This window comes from Ursus americanus, chromosome 31 (genome assembly GCF_024610735.1).
Source record: "Ursus americanus isolate L20-20 chromosome 31, mUrsAme1.1.p, whole genome shotgun sequence".
Classification (NCBI taxonomy): Eukaryota; Metazoa; Chordata; class Mammalia; order Carnivora; family Ursidae; genus Ursus; species Ursus americanus.
Window position 1 is genome coordinate 2,678,368 of NC_142157.1, and position 14,317 is coordinate 2,692,684.

A 14,317-nucleotide genomic window follows, 5' to 3' on the forward strand; every position below is an offset into this window, starting at 1 on the left:
GTGCCGCTTCGCCAGGGATCGGGAACCCCAAGCCCCAGAGCGAGACTCACCCTGCCGCAACGCCACCACCCGGCCCACTAGGGGCGCCGCTGGTCATTCAGGGCTGGAGAATGGACATGGCCCTGGAGAAACCGGTGACATTTGAAGCCTCCTGCGCCAAAATGCAGGCGCCCACGCTCCCACTCGCCAGCGCCTTTACCTCGGCCCGCCCACCTCTCGCAGCCCAGACAGAGGATTGGGCCTGCTGGGTTGTTAGGGGCTAACCAAAACCCTAGGTCGACCCCATGGGGCACATCCCAAGGGGCCTGGCTCTGCAACGCTTGGGATTGGTGACTCAGAGCCCCAGAGCAGGACTCACCCTGGTGCACTGTCGCCACCCGGGCCGCTAGGGGCGCTGACGTTCATTCAGGGTGGGAGAACGGGCAGGGCGCTCAGAGACAAGGCGACCTTCAAAGGCCCACCACACCAAAACGCCCGGGCCCACGCTTCCGCTAGCCAGCGCCCTCACCTCGGACCGCTGCTCTGCACACCTCACAGCCACTGGATCTGGCCTGCCGGCCTCCTGGGGATAACCCTAACCCTTGGTCGGGCCCCAAGGGGCCCCTCCGAAGGGGCCTGGTGCTGCAACGCTGGGCATTGGGGACCCCCAAGCCCCAGCGCTGGACTCACCCTGCTGCCCCTATGCCACCCGGGCCTTGAGTGGCGCCACCGGTCATTCAGGGAAGAACAGGCAGGGCCCTCCGAACCCCCGGCGACATTTGAAGGCCCAACACGTCAAAACGCTTGGGCCCACGCTCCCGCTCGCCAGCGCCCTCACCTCGGCCCTCCGCTCGCACACTGCACAGCCAGTGGATCTGGCCTGCTGGCCTCCTGGGGGCTAGCCTTAACCCTAGGTCAGCCCCCGAGTGGCCCCTCTCAAGGGGCCTAGCTCCGCAAGCCAGGTAATGTGGACCCCCGAGCCCCAGTGCCTGACTCACCCTGCCGCCTTGCCACACCTGGGCCGCTAAGGGCGTGGCCGGTTATTCATGGCAAAAGAAGGGGCAGGGCTTTCCGAGCCCCCAGAGACATTCGAAGGCACCCCGCGCCAAAAAGCTTGGGCCTACGCTCCCACTCGCCAGCACCCTCACCTTGGACCACTGCTCCGCAGACTGCATAGCCAGCCAATTGGGCCTGCTGGCCTCCTGGGGGCTAACCCTAAGCCTAGGTCTGCCCCCAAGGAGCCCATCCCAAGGGGCCTGGGGCCGCAACGCCGGGGATTGGGGATCCCCGAGCCGCAGTGCGGACTCCCCCTGTCGCCCACCAGCAACGGAGCCGCTAGGGGCGCCGCTGGTTATTCAGGGCAGAACAGGCAGGGACCCTCCTAGCCATGGCAACATTCGAAGGCCCAGGGCGCCAAAACGCTGGTGCCCACACTCCCTCTCCCCAGTTCCCTCACCTCGGCCCACCCCTCCACTCGCTGCACAGTGGGTGGATCCGGCCTGCCAGCCTCCTGAGGGCTAACCCTAACCCTAGGTCGGCCCCCCAGGGGTCCCTCCCAAGTGGTCTGGCGCTGCAACGCTGGAGATGGGGACCCTGAGCCCAAGTGCCAGACTCACCCTGCTGCCATTCAGCCACCCGAGCCTCAGGTGCCCTGCCAGTCATACAGAGCGGGAGAACGGGCAGGTCCCTCCGAGCCCCTGCCGACCTTCGAAGGCCCCCCGAGCTAAAACGCTTGTGCTCATGCTCAGTTTCGCCAGTGCCCTCACCTTGGCCAAACCCTCCGTGTGCTGAAGAGCTGCTGATCAAGTCCACCGGCCTCCTGGGGGCTAACCGTAACCCTAGATCGACCCCGAGCGGCCTCTCCCAAGGGGCCTGGCACTGCAACGCCGTGGGTTGGGGACCCGAGCCTCAGCACCTGACTCACCCTGCCACCCAGCCACCACCCAGCGCCTTGGGGTGCTGCTGTTCATTCAGGGTGGGAGAACGGGCAGGGCCCTCTGAGACACGGCGACCTTCGAAGGCCCCCCAGGCCAAAACGCCCAGGCACAACCTCCCACTCACCAGCGCCCTCACCTCGGTCCACCACTCCAGTCTCCACACAGCTGGCGAATAGGGACCGCCGGCCACCTAGGGGCTAAACGTAACCCTAGGTTGGCCCCCGAGGGGCCCCTTCCATGGGGCCTGGTGCCACAACGCCAGGGATTGGGGACCCCCAAGCCCCAGCACCAGATGCACACTGCCGCCCCACCCCACCCAGGCCGCTAGGGGCGCCGCCATTCATTCAGGGTGGGAGAATGGGCAGGGCCTTCAGAACCCCCGCCGACCTAGGAAGGCGCCCTGAACCAAAACGCTTGGGCCCAGGCTCATGTTCACCAGCACCCTCACCTCGGCCCAACTCTCCGCTCGATGCACAGGCGGTGTATCGGGCCTGCCGGCCTCCTGGGGGCTAACCCTAACTGTAGGTCAGCCCCCGAGAGGTCCTTCCCAAGTGCCCTGCGATGCAACTGGGTGATGGGGACTCGGAGCCCATGTACCGGACTCACCCTGCTGCCCTTCAGCCACCCGAGCCACTAGGGGCCCCGCCGGTCATTCAGAGCGGGAGAATGGGCAGGTCCCTCCAAGCCGCTGCTGACCTTCGAAGGCCTCCCACGCTAAAACGCTTGGGCTCATGCTCAGTCTCGCCAGCGCCCTCACCTCGGGGCAACCTTCCACATGCCCCACAGCCGCTGATCAGGTCCATCGGCTTCCTGGGGTCTAACCGTAACCCTAGTTCGACACCCGAGGGCCCCTCCCAAGGGGCCTGGCGCCGCAACGCTGGGGATTGGAGATACCAGAGCCGAAGCGCCTGACTCACCCTGCTGCCATTCAGCCACCAGAGCCGCTAGGGGCCCACCGGTCAATCAGGGAAGGAGAACGGTCAGGGCCCTCCCAGCCCCCGCCGACCTTCGAAGGCCCACTGCGCTAAACACTTGGGCTCATGCTTAGGCTCGCCAGCGCCCTCACCTCGGCCCAACCCTCCGTGTGTTGCATAGCCGCTGATCAGGTCCACCGGCATTCTGGGGGTAACCGTAACCCTAGATTGACCCCCGAGGGGCCCCTTCCAAGAGGCCTGGCGCCACAACGCTGGGGATTGGGGACCCCAATCTCAGCACTGGCCTCACCCTGCCGCCCAGCTGCTACCTGGGTCTTGGGGTCCTGCCCTTCATTCAGGGCAGGAGAACAGGCGGGGCCCTCCAAGACACGGTGACCTTCAAAGGACCCCTGCGCCAAAACGCCCGGGCCCACGCTCCCGCTCACCAGCACCCTCAACTCGGTCCGCCACTCCGCTATCTACACAGCTGGCGAATAGGGCCTGCTGGCCTCCTAGGGGCTACCCTAACCCTAGGTTGGCCAACCGAAGGGCCCCTCCCAAGGGGCCTGGCGCCAGAACGCGGGGGATTGGGGATACCTGAGCCGCAGCGCCTGACTCACCCTGCTGCCCCACCACCACTTGGGCTGCTAGGGGCACCACCAGTCATTCAGGGAGGAGAATGGGCACGGCCTGCCAAGTCCCTGGAGACATTTGAAGGACCCTGGCACCAAAACGCTTGGGCCCACGCTCCCGCTCCACAGAGACCTCACCTCGACCCACCCCTCCTTTTGCCGCACAGCTGGCGGATTGAGCCTGCTGGCATCCCGGGGGCTAAACCTAACCCTAGGTCATCCCCCGAGGGGCCCCTCCCAAGTGGCCTGGTGCCCCAACGCAGTGGATTGGGGACCCCCGAGCCACAGCGCCGGACTCACCTGCCACCCCGCCACCACCCGGGCCACTAGAGTCCCCGCGGGTCATTCAGACTGGGAGAATTGGCAGGGCCCTCCGTTTCCCCTGCGAAATTCGAAGGCCCCCCGCTCAAAAAAGTTGGCTCCCACACTCCTGCTCGCCAGCGCCCTCACCTGGGCCCGCCCCTCCGCTTGCTGCAGAGCCAGTGGATAGCACCTGCCAGGCTCCTGGGGGCTAACCGAAACCCTAGGTCGACCCCGTGGGGCACATCCCAAGGGGCCTGGCTCTGCAATGCTTGGGATTGGTGACTCAGAGCCCCAGAGCCGGACTCACCCTGCCGCACTGTCACCACCCGGGCCTCTAGGGGCGCTGCCGGTCATTCAGGGTGGTAGAACAGTCAGGGCCCTGGAGAAACCGGCAACATTGGAAGCCTCCCGCGCCAAAATGCAGGGGCCCACGCTCCCGCTTGCCAGGGCCTTTACCTAGGCCTGCCCACCTCTCGCCGCCCAGCGAGAGGATTGCACCTGCCGGCCTCCTGGGGGCTAACTCTAACCCTAGGTCGGCCCAGGAGGAGCCCCTTCCAAGGGGCCTGGCGCTGCAACGCTGGGGATTGGGGATCCCCGAGCCAAAGTGCAGGACTCACCCTGCCGCCCCACCACCAAAGGATCCGCTAGGGGCGCCGCTGCTTATTCAAGGCAGGAGAATGGGCAGATCGCTATGAGCCATGGCAACATTCAAAGGCCCAGGGCGCCAAAACGCTGGGGCCCACGCTCCCACTCGCCATCGCCCTCAACTCGGCCCGCAACTCCTCTCCTCACACAGCCAGCAGATCGGGCCTGTCGGCCTCCTGGGTGCTAACCTTAACCCTAGGATGGCCCCTGAGGGTCCTTTCCTAATGGGCCTGGCGCCGCAACACCAGGGATTGGGGACCCCCAAGCCCCAGCTCCGGATGAACCCTGCCGCCCCACTCCACACAGGCCGCTAGGGGCGCTGACGTTCCTTCAGTGTGGGAGAACAGGCAGGGCCCTCCAATCCCCCAGCGAACTTCCAAGGCCCCCCGCGCCAAAATTATTGGGCCCACATTCCAGCTCTCCGGCGCCCTCACGTCGGCCTGGCCCTCCGCTACCGCAGAGCTGGCGGATCATGCCTGCCAGACTCCTAGGTGCTAACACGAACCCTAGGACGGTCCCAGAGGGGCCCATCCCAAGGGGCCTTGCACTGCAATGCATGGCATTGAGGACCCCCAATCTGCACTGCCAGACTCACGCTGCCACCCCGCCACCACCCAGGCTGCTAGGGGCGCCGCCGGTCATTAAGGGCGAGAGAACGGGCAGGGCCCTCCGAGCCTCTAGTGATGTTCAAAGGCCCCCTGCGCCAAAACACTGGATACCATACTCCTGCTCGCCAGTGCCCTCACCTCGGCCCACTCCTCCGCTCACCGCACAGCCGGCGAATCAGTCCTTCTAGCCTACTGGGGTTTAACCCTAACCCTAAACCCTAACCCCTAACCCTAAACCCAAAACCTTAACCCCTAATCCTAATCCTAACCCCTAACCCTTACCCTAACCCTAACCCTACCGTAAACCTAACCCTAAACCCTAATCCTTAAACCCTAAACCCTAATCCTTAAACCCTAAACCCTAACATTAACACTAAACCGTAAACCCTAACCCCTAACCCTAATCCCGAAACCCTAAACACTAAACCCTAAACTTAACCACTAACCCCAAACCCCAAACTCTAACCCTACACCCTAACCCTACCCCGACCCCTACCTTACCCCTAACCCTACCCTAACCCTACCCCTTCAGCTAACCCTACCCCTAACCCATAACCTAACCCTAAACCTAACCCTATCCCATACCCTAACCCGTACCCTAACCCGTACCCTAAACTGTACCCTAACCTGTAACTTAAACCGTACCATAAACCTAACTGTAACCCTAACAAGTACCCTAACCCATATCTTAACCTTAACCCTAAACCCTAAACCCTGACCTTAACCCATACTCTAACTCGTACCATAACCCGTACAATAACCCTACCCGTACCCTAACCCTAACCCGTCCCTTAACCGTAAAACTAAACCCTAAACCGTAACCCTAACCCTAACCCTAACCAGTACCCTTACCTTAACCTTAACCCATACCCTAACCCATACCCTAACCCATACCCTAAACCATACCCAATCCCTAGCCCGGACCCTAACCCATACGCTAGCCATACCTAACCCTAACTTGTACCCTAACCCATACCCTAACCCATACCTTAACCCTAAACCGTAACCAATCCCTATCCCTAACCCGTTCCCTAACCTGTACCCTAACCCTAAACCGTAACCTAACCTGTACCATAACCCTAAACTGTAGACTAACCCTAACCCGTACCCTATCCCTAACCCGTACCCTAAACCGTACCCAAATCCGTACGCCAACACTAACCCTAAACCATACCCTAACCCATACCCTAAACCGTACCCTAATGCATACCCTAACCCATACCCTAAACCTAACCCATACTCCAACCCTAACCCTAACCCTAAACCCAAACCCGAAACCCTAACCCGTACCCTAAACCCTAATCTGTACCCTAACCCATAACTTCTAACCTGTAACCCCTAAATCCAACCCTAACCCGTACCCTCTCCTTACCCTAACCCTAAACCCTACCCTCACCCATAACCTAACCCTAACCCATACCTTAACCTTAAACCGTACCCTAATCTGTACCCGAACCCCGGGGATTGGGTACACCTGAGCCCCACCACGGGACTCAGCCTGCCACCCCTCAGGAAACCATGCCCCTTGGGGCGCCACAGAGCATCCCGTGAAGGAGAACTGGTAGGGCCCCCCTGCGCCCCCAGCGATCCTCGGCGGCCCCATACACCCCAAACCTGAGGCCCACAATCATCCCGCCCCACGCCTTCCCTTCAGCTTGCAACCGAGCTCGTCGCAGACCCAACAGATCAGGCCTGCCGGGTACCTGGGGCCTAGACCTGACCCTAGGTTGGCTGGGTAGGGCCTCTCCCTTGGGGCACAGTGCTGCAGCCCCAGGGACTGGGGACACCTGAGCCCCACTGCAAGACAAAGCCTGCCAGCCCACAGGAAACCGTGCCCCTTGGGAGGCTGTAGAACATTCAGGGCGGGAGAACCAGGAGGGCCCCCAGAGCCCCCGGCGAACTTCGGCGATCCCTAAACCCAACCTTAAAGCCCATGCTCACCCCACCCCACACCCTCACGTCAGCCCATGGCAGAGCTCGCCACATAGTGGGCAGATCTGGTCTGTGGGGTTCCTGGGCCCCAACCCTAACCCTAGTTCATCTGTGGAGGGGCCCCTCCCCAGGAGCCTGGAGCCGCAGCTGCGGGGATTCGGGACACCAGAGTCCCACAGCAGGACTCAGTCTGCCACCCCGCAGGAAACCGTGAGCCTTGGGAGGCCATAGAGCATTCAGGGCGGAAGAACCAGGAGGGCCCTCCTGAGCCACCAGCAAACTTCGGCAGCTTCCCACACCCCAACCCTGAGGCCCACGCTCACCCTCCCCACACCCTCACCTCAGCCCGTGTAGCTAGCCATACAGGCAGCAGATCGGGCCTGCGGGGCTCCTGGGGCCTAACCCTAGCCCTAGGTCGGCCGCAGGTGTGGGGTCTTCCCCAAGAGCCTTACACCGCAGCCCCGGGGAATTGGGATACCTGTGCCCTACCGCAGGACTCAGCTGGCCACCCGACAGGAAACCGTGCCCCTTGGGGCTCTACGGAGCCTACAGGGCACGAGAATTTGGGGAGGCCACCGGAGCCCGTCCCCATCCTTTGGCAGCCCCCCGTGCCCCAACCCTGAGGCCCATGCTCACCCTCCCCCATGGCCTCCTCTCAGCCCTCCACAGAGCTCGCCGCACAGCCTGCTGATTGTCACTGCCGGGCTCCTGGACCCTAACCCTTACCATAGGTTGGCCACAGAGGGGCCCCTCCCCAGGGTCCTGGCACCCCACTCCGGGGGATTGGGGACACCCAAGCCACACCGTAGGACTCAGCCTTCAGCCCACAGTAAACTGTACCATTCTGGGGCACAACACAACATTCAGGGCAAGAGAATTGGGGCACCCCTGAGAGCCCCTCCTGGTGAACCCCAAAATTTGTGGGCCCTTCCGGATGAAACCCCAAGGCTCACACTCACCCGCCCTTGTGCCCTCATCTCACTCGGCCTGGGAGATCTCTGAGCACTGGGCAGTTCGGACCTGCTGTCTCTTGAGGCCTAACCTAACCCTGGGTCTTCTGCTGAGGGTCCCGCCCTGTTTGCCTGCCTCCAAGGCAGCAGGCATTGGGCTCACCTCTGTACGACTAGAGGACTCAGCCTGCCCCACAGCAGGAAACTGTCCACTTGGAGCTGCAGCAAGGATTCATAGGAAAGTCGGAGGGCTCCCCTCAGCCCATCCCAGGCAACCCCCACTTACAGAGATCTCCCCGGATCTAATAAGTAGCTTCACACTGACCTTTAAACTTGCTCTCCACGGAGATCTTTTGAAATTCTCCACACTTCCAACCGATGGCATCATCCAGCTTCAGTGCCTTACCCAGCTTTAGGTCTTGAGATGGATTAAAATGGGAAGTCATTTCATTGATGACGACGTACTGGTGACCAAAAGATACATGCATAAATGCTTCATATCACTTGGCTTCAGGGAAATGCAAATCTAAACCCCTATAGATGCCATATCACACGAGACCGAATACCTAAAAATAAGAAGACATGAAACTATACATGTTGGAGAGGATGTGGAGAAACGGGAACCATCTTACACCCCTGTACGAATGCAGTCCAGTACAGCCACTCTTGAAAATGGTACAGAGTTTCCTCAAGAAGTTATAAATAAAGCTACCCTATGTCCCAGCAATTGCACTACTGGGTATTTACCCCAGAGAGAGGTAGAAAAGACGGGACACATGCACCCCAGTGTTCCTAGAAGCAATATCCATAATAGACAAACTGTGGAAGGAGTGCAGATGACCATGGACAGATGAATGGATAAAGAAGATGTGGATCATATATATAATGGAATATTACTCAGCCATCAGATAGGATGAATACTTACCATCACACCGACCTGGGTGGAGCTGGAGGGTATTATGCTGAGTGGAATAAGTCAATGAAAGAAAGACAATGATCATATGCTTTCACTCCTATGTGGAATATCAGAAACAAGGAAGAAGACCATAGGGGAAGGAAGGGAAAGTAGAATGAGAAGTCATCAGATAGGGAGAAAACCCATGATGGACTCTTAACTATCGCAAGAAACTGATGATTGTTGGAGTAGAAGGTGGGGGGGCGTAACTGGGTGAGTAGCATTAAGGAGGTCACACGATACAATGAGCACTGGGTGTTCCACACGACTGAAAATTTATTGAAGACTACATCTGAAACTAATGATGTACTGTAAGTTGGCTAATTGAATTTAAATTAAAGAACAAAAGACCTCGAATAAACAATCCTAAACATTTGTATGGAACCACTAAAGATACTGAACAGCCAGTGCAATGTGGAAAAGAAAAACAAAGCTGGAGGACTCACAATTTCAGATTTCAGGTTATACTACAAAGCTGCAGTCATCCTAACAAGAGAGTACGGCACAAAAATAGACACAGCGACCAAAGGAACAGGATACAAGTTCAGACAGAAACCCACAATTATGTGGTCCATGAATCTTCCACAAAGCAAGCAACGATATCAAAAGGGAAACGGACAGTCTCTACAACAATGGTGTTGGGAAAACTAGACAGCTACGCACAAAAGAATGAAATTAGACTGCTTTCTTACACAATACAGACAAACACAAAACAGTTTCAAGACCTCAATATGAGACCTGAATCCATAAAAATCCTACAGGAGGGAAGACAGTAACTTCTTGACATGGACCATACCAACGTTTTTCTAGACTGTGACCTGAGGCAAAGGAAATGAAAGCAAAAATAAATTATTGCGAATACAGCAAAATAAAAAGTTTCCACATGGAGGAAGAACAATGAAAACGTAAAAATAATAAGACAACCTACTTAAAGGGAGAAGATATTTGCAATGATCATATGCAATAAAGGGATAGTGTCCAAAACATATACGACTGTACTACTCGACCCCCAAAAAACAAAAAATCCAGTTAAAAAATAGGCAGAAGTCATGGACAGACATTTCTCCAAGGAAGAAATACAAATGGCCAACAGTCCCGTGAAAACATGTACAACATCAACCATCATCAGGAAAATGTAAATCCAAAGGTAATGAGGTAATACCTCAAACCTGTCAGAATGGCTAACATCAAAAGCACAACAAAGAGCAGGTGTTGGGAGGATGTGGATAAAGGGGAATCCTTGCGAACTGTGGGTGGGAATGCAAACTGTGGAGGGCACCGTGGAAAACAGTATGAAGGTTCCTCAAAAAATTAAATATAGAACTACCCTACGATCCAACAATCACACTACTCGTATTTACCAAAAGAATAGGAAAACAGTAACGTAAAAGGATACGTGCACCCCTATGTTTCTTGGACCATTTTTTTAAAAGATTTTATTTATTTATTTGACAGAGATAGAGACAGCCAGCGAGAGAGGGAACACAAGCAGGGGGAGTGGGAGAGGAAGAAGCAGGATCCCAGCAGAGGAGCCTGATGTGGGGCTCGATCCCGGAACGCCAGGATCACACCCTGACCCGAAGGCAGTCGCTTTAACGACTGCGCTACCCAGGCGCCCTCTTGCACCATTTTTTACAATATCACAATATGGAAGCAACCCAAGTGTCTGTAGAAAAATTGACAAATGAGATGATATATGTGTGTATTCATACACACACACACACACACACACACACATACACACACACAATGGAGTATTATTCGGCTTGAAAAATAATGAAACCTTGCCATTTGCAGCCACATGGATGGTACTAGAGAGTATTATCCTAACTAAAATCAGTCAGTCAGAGAAAGACAAATCCCATATGATGTCACTCTAACGGGGAATTTAAGAAACAAACAAAAATAAATAATTAAAAGAAAAAAAGGAGACACACCAAAATACAAACTCTTACAAATAGAGAACAAACGGATGGTTAGCAGAGAGGAGGTGGATAGAGGGATGAGTGAAATAGATGAAGGGGATTAAGAGGTCGCTATTCTTGATGAACACTGAGTAATATATAGAATTACTGAATCACTCTATTGTACACTTGAAACAAATGTAACACTGTATGTTAGCTCTAGTGGAATTAAAATAAATTTTTAAAAAGATTTTTCTTTCAGGAACCTCTTTGAAAAAGCTTTTCCTGTGCACTGTGCATAAGCCCTACTTGGGAGGATTCACTCTACAATAATTATTCACTCCATGCCTCAAATTCAGATTTCACTGAGTTCTTACTGTGGATCCCAACCCACGGGAGCCATGGTCCTTTTCTGTCCAGGCTCAGCACCTATGCATTCAAGATTGGAAGTAGAGACACATGTCACTTCACAGTCCAGAAAGCTATTATTGTTTCTGTTTCAGTGAGAGAGAGTCAGAGACTTTGGGACAGGTTTCAGAGCAGGTTTATTATGGATCCTGGATCTCTACTTCAATGTTCATTGCCTGGATCCATTTGGCTAATAGGTTCCCTGTGGATGGGCTTGCTTCCAAGCACATACATGGAAGATGCAACGGTGGGTGGGCTTGGTGCGGGACAGGAAGAAGACCAAAAACAGACAACGGTCCGACCCCTCCCCTGATCCACGAACTGCTATGGGAGAGGGTACGGGAGGTAGAATCCATGCGAAACTCCAAGGTCACCAGCTGAACACAGGAGGCACAGGTCAAGGAATCTGGAGATGCAGGGGTTGAAGGCTGCTCTGAGCTACGTCTGGGAGGAAGGGAGGGAAGGAATGAGAAGGAGACACTGCCTGCCCCTGACCCATGCCAGCTACCCACCGCTCCGACACGCATCAGTCTCTGAGCTGACACAGCCTGGGCTCAGGATGGGCTGGCTCGGGTCCCTCAATCCTCAGTGGGACAGCTGGCCCCAGGGCTCACAGACATGCTGAGGGAGATGACAGGGAAAGCTGCCCCACCCAGGTCATCCCCTCCGTGAGCAGACAGCCCTTCAGAACTCCTAAAAAAAACCCACTAATGGGGTTAAAAGAGATGCCATGGATGAACTAAGGCATAGAGATATGTAAAATAACATTCATTTTTAAGTTTAGAGCTGTCATCTCAAGAAGTGGGGAGAAATTCCCTGAAGAAGACTGAGGGGAGGGCAGGCCATGCTGAAAAGGGAGACATGGCTCTCCTGATTGGGGACCTGCAGCCCCCTTCCAGGGCAGGGCATCATCCTCGCATCACACGAGATCCATGGAAGTGTTCCATCAGGGCCAGATGTTTGTCTCGAGAAGGCTACCCTGGCATCGGACTGCACAGAGCACAAGGGACGAGGGCCAGATGGAGGACGGACAATACCCCGGAGGCCATGGGGCAAGAGCAGAGGCACATGACCTTGGAGATGATGATGAAAAGCAGGAGGTGGCAGCATGGTGCCGGGCCAAAATTGCCATGGGAGCAGTGCCCACAGCTACACTGACTGGGCGCCTTCTTTGCCCCGTGTGGCTGACTTCAGTGGGCTCCAGACTAGTCCTGACCACAACTCTAGGAAGTGTGTACCACCCCCGGCCTCCTCTCCCCTTGCAGCTGCTAGGAATCACGGTCACAGACCCTGGTCAGCTTTCGTGGAAACCAAGCAGTGGCTCCCCCGCATGCTGCACCTCTGGTGGTGGTCCAGTGCGACCCTCGTGCCTGGCCAGACACTGATGTCTACCTGTCTCCAAACAAATCCACAAACAGGAGGGTGTCCCTGAATTCCACAGCACCTGATGACACAGATCCACAGAACCCAACACCCAGTGGGTCACGTGGGACCTCAAGTATGGTCATGGAGCTCACCATACCCTATTTCTGTCACTTCCCACAGAAAGCCTGTTTCTGATCCCCCACAATACCATACATCCTGGTTGCTCACCTGGGGTCATGCCATGAACTCACATGGGACCTCTCTTTTAGAGAAGGCTATGCCTACACCTCCTAGAAAATATTTCTAATGAAGTACAAGTCCATCAGGACTACGGTGTGAATGGTAGCACACAGACTGCATGGTAGTAGTCAGTAATTCTAACAAGGGTTAACCCCAACCCCCGTCTCACAAAACCTTCCTCCGTCCCCACGGAACTCATGGTCTGCCCTCAGAAAAACCTCCAGATAACAAACCTTTCATCTGAATGCTCTCTTCACCTACTGCTTCAAATCTTGTCCAACCACAATGATATGAAACTAGAAATCAGTCTCAAGAAAAAATGGGACAGTCAAAAATAGGTGGAGATTGGGGGACCTGGGTGGCTCAGTTGTTAAGGATCTGCCTTCAGCTCAGGTCCTGATCCCAGGATCCTGGGATCTAGCCCGGAATCAGGCTCCTTGCTCAGTGGGAAACCTGCTTCTCCCTCTCCCAACCCCCTGCTTGCATTCCCTCTCTCGCTGTCTCACTCTCTGTCAGATACATAAATAATCTTAAAGAAATATGTGGAGATTTAACAACATGCTACTGAACAACCAACAGTCAAAGAAGAAAAAAAAAATTAGAAGTACCTGGTCACTGATGAAAAAGACAACTTACAAAAACTTATGGGATGCAGCAAAAGTAGCTCTACTGGGGACCTTCATAGAAATTCAAGTCTTCATCAATCCATGAGAATGCTCTCCAATAAACAACCTGATTTATGTGGTAAAGAAGTAGAAAATAAAACAACAAACAAAGCCCTAAATTAGTAGAAATAAGGAAATAACAAAAAGGAATGCATAAATAAATCCAACAGAGACTAAAAAGAGAAAAAAATAAAAACCATGAAAATGAGAGCTGCCTTTTTTGGAAAGATAAACAAAACTGACAAAGTTAGCTAGACTCACCACGAAAGACAGAGTACTCGAATACAATCAGGAAAGAAAGATAATGGATTCCTTTCTCATATGAAAATCAAAAGAACTCTTCAAACTTGGACACAACAACTTCTTGCAAGCCACGTCTCTAAAGGCAAAGGAAATAAAAGCAAAAATGAACTATTGGCATTTCATCAAGATAAAAAAGCTTCTGCACGGCAAAGCAAACGATCAACAAAACAAAAAGGCAACCTATGGAATTGAAGAAGATATCTGCAAATGATATTACAGATAAAGGGTTGGTATCCACGATCTATAATGAACTCCTCAAACTCGACACCAAAAAAATGGGCAGAAGACACAAAGAGATACTTCTCCAGAGAAGACATACAAATGGCCAACAGACACATGAAAAAAGCCTCCACATCACTTGCCATCAGGCAAATACAAATCAAAACGACAATGAGATACCACCTTACACCAGTTAGAATGGTTAAAATTAACAAGGCAGGGAGCACCTGGGTGGCACAGAGGTTAAGCATCTAACTTCGGCCAACGGCGTGATCCTGGCATTATGGGATCGAACCCCACATCAGGCTCCTCCGTTATGAGCCTGCTTCTTCCTCTCCCACTCCCCTGCTTGTGTTCC